A 3,673-nucleotide genomic window follows, 5' to 3' on the forward strand; every position below is an offset into this window, starting at 1 on the left:
CCAAGTCATCACTAAAATCCGAGTGTTAATCTATTTTTCATAAGCATTTAAGCTTAACAGGGCTGTATTGTAAATTCAACCCAATGAAAGTCGCACACAATATAAACGAATATTTGGGGTACATTTATAGAAACTTTCACTAATACAGAAGCATTCATAGAATTTTTCGAAGCAACCGAACTCAGTTTAAAATAGAAAAATCTTTAACCTGGCAAGTCGGAGCAATAAAGTGCATAACTTCAACACTATTAAGCCCAGTCGATTGAAACTCATACTCAATATGGACAAAGGTTTGCGGCAGATTTGGTACCAATTTGCTCTAGTATTAAAAAACCCTCCGATTTTTCATAAGCTTTAAACTTTGAGGAACATTTTAAAAAATCTTGCACACAAACTATGTAAGACAAATTTGCAACTGCAAAATCTGGGAAATGTTTCTTGAAAACACCAGTTGGTCTTTGTTCCGATGTTTAATTCAATATTGCGTAAAAACCTAAGTTAATTAACGCAAAACAAGGAAAACTTTGCGGAGTTTATAATGCGGTTTTTGCAAATGTTAACTTGCGATTTGTGCGGATTTTATAAAGAGAATTTTTTTGCAAATGCTAAGTAAATTTAAAACATATTTTAATTGACTAATTACTTACAAGGTTTATCTTGCATCCTTGTATTATTTATATTTCATTTTATCATTCAGGTACTGATTTTTCTAACATTTCATTCTTTCCTAGGGAGTTTTGGATTTGCAAATAGAGTTTTCCTTTTCCTTTTCTTTCTACGCAGAAATAAATGTAGGGAAACTCATGTTTTGATACATTTTTAACCGTTTTCCATGCACGTTATGAAAGGCTCCGGCGTTTTCTGATCTAAATCTGAGAGAATCAACTTAGCTTTCTACAAGCCGGAGTCTCGTTAAAAACTTCGGTTTTGGGATGAAGATAGTCGCAGTTTTTTAAGCATAAAATCTCAAAATCATCAAAAATGTAATTTCCTGTTCGATTATGTAATTATTTGGAGCCTCCCTCTATTCCACGCACAGAGTGATAAAGCGACCACAAAAACGCTAAAAAATGCTTATTAAGAGGCTTCAAAACCCTTAGTGTTTCCTGATTATTTTCGAGAGAAAAAGGAACAATTAGTCCACTTACACGGGATAACTCCAGCAAACTTTTCGGGATCACTATTAATCAGTCTGTTTTTCAAAGTGCGTCTGCCGACGCCTTGAGTTCCGATCAAAACCAGCGTTTTCCTCTTGAATGGCGGCATCCTGGTGACTTCTTCATACAGCAGAAGTTCAGCCTTATCGAAGTCGCAATTGCTCTTGGACTGGTAGTTGATTTTTTTCTTTTTCCTCGAAATCCTTGCGCCTATTCAGCCATTGCATAATAATAATAATAATAATAATAATAGAGAAACCAGTGAGCTTCTAGTCACTTACCGCATATGCTAATTTTATGTACAAAGTCGTTTTCTGGAGCCACATAAGCTTTGCGTCGCTCTTCCAGCTCCAGCGAGGGAATTAATCCGGTTTTGTTGTCTCCTCCGACTTTTTTCGCCTGCCACCAGTTGGGGTCTCTTTGATCCACTATCTGCAAAATGTCTCCTCGATCAAAGCGAAGCCCGATCTCCTTGCATGGGAGTAAACTGTCCTCTTCTGGGTTATACTCATATAACGTTCTCATGTAACACTAATAAAAGGAAAATTAAATTGTATCTGTGCCGACTCTTCTAAGTAGGGCGACAACGACACTCACAGTGAGTTTTTTGGTGACTCCGTTTACTCCATTCATCACAATCGACTCGTGGGTTTCGCTGCTCTGCACGTTGCCCACTTTAAGAGTGACCGAATCTTTGCTCTTTGCCACCTCCACCTGCAGGTCTTCAGGCGTCCTCACCTGATTGCCGTTCACCTCCAAAATAACGTCCCCAATGTGCAACAGTCCCTGTTTTTCGATCATTCCTCCTTCCAGTATTCGGGCGATCACCAAGTTGTCGTTTTCATTGATTTGAACCTACGAATAAAGCGGTTTTGTATTGGATTTTTGGTAAACTAAATTTGCTTCTATCGCTTTAGAGGTTAGGAATTTCCGATATACATTAATGAGCAAAGGAGAGCTCTTGGCATTCTCTATCGAACTAGCTCTAATCACTATTCAGATAGTTTCAGCCCTTTTTGAGCTATAAATGAGAATGTACAAAAATTCGTCAAATTTTGCGTCTATCTTTTGGAGGTTAGAAATGTCGCTACATCTCTAAGAAGGAGAATATAGCTTTATAAGACCCTATCGAAACGGTTCAAAGGACTGTTGAGATATTTTTGACCGTTTCAGAGATATAAGCTGTTTTCTATCAATTTTTCTTTCTATCTCTTTAGAGGTTAGGAAATTATTCTTATAAAGGAAAAGATGAAACGACAGCTCTGGAAATGCTCAATCAAAAATATCGGGGTGGTTATCTAGCAAATTTCAACCATTTGCTAAATATTAATGGAATGGGACAAGAATATATGTTGTTGTAAATGTCAACGGTCCTATTTTTGCTTCTATTTCTTTAGAGGTTAAGAATTTCGTGCGAGGCCCAAGCAGTAAAATACTCTCCTTAAAGTACTAGTAGTAGTAAAGGAGTACTGGTTATCGAAAAACTCATTACGAGTAATTGGATATTTTCTACCGTTTCTGAGATTTGAAGACTTTAAACGTTGGTTATGATATGTTTGCTTATATCTCTTTGGAGGTTAGGAATTTTAGATAAAACCCAATTAGTAAAATATAGCTCTCGATGCGGGCTATCTAAAAGGTTCTTAATATTGATGGGATATTTCCAACCGTTTTGCTCATATGGTTCACTGAAGCTTTAAGACGCCTGGAAAGGGGCGAAGCCCTACATGAATCTTCAATTTTTTTACTACGAAAATCTAATTCAGACTTGCTCTTTCTCAAAGACGCTCAGAATTAATACGATATTGCAACCGTTTCCACTACAAATAGACCCAGAAAAATCGGGGGGTCCGCAAAAGTGGCGAAGCCCTAAATTTTGTCATGTCAGAAGGTAGCTATGGGCATGTGGAATTTAAATAGTCTTATCTTCAAACCAGCTTTTCCCAACTATTTTCGAGCTATTCACGAAGCAATGCGATTTTTTTGTCAATTTCTTTTGAGGTTACAAAATTTGCTATAAACTTAAGGAGCAAAAAGTAGCTTTTCAACAGCTTCATCAAAATAGTCCTGTTGGCTAATCAGATACTTCCAACTCTGTGCGAGATACAGACTCTTTTAGATGTGTACGTTCCTGTTTTTGCTTCTATCTTTTTAGAGGTTAGGAATATCTAATTATAGCCAAGTTGAAAAATTGAGCCCCTGAAACAGTCATTCAAACAGAACACACTGGATAAGCATATCTCGAATTGCTAGAGATAGAGCGAGTTGTAAATGTTGGCATTTTTGCTTCTATCTCCTTGGAGGTTAAGAATTTTAGATAAAACCCAATTAGTAAAATATAGCTCTCGATGCGGGCTATCGAAAAGATTCTTAATATTGATTTGATATTTCCAACCGTTTTGCTCATATGGTTCACTGAAGCTTTAAGACGCCTGGAAAGGGGCGAAGCCCTACTCAAAAATTCAATTTTTTTTACTACGAAAATCTAATTCGAACTTGCTCTTTCCCAAAGACAC

This window comes from Dendroctonus ponderosae, unplaced genomic scaffold (assembly GCF_020466585.1).
Source record: "Dendroctonus ponderosae isolate FM_Combo_2020 unplaced genomic scaffold, Dpon_F_20191213v2 Dpon_F_20191213_11, whole genome shotgun sequence".
In the NCBI taxonomy this organism is placed as follows: Eukaryota; Metazoa; Arthropoda; class Insecta; order Coleoptera; family Curculionidae; genus Dendroctonus; species Dendroctonus ponderosae.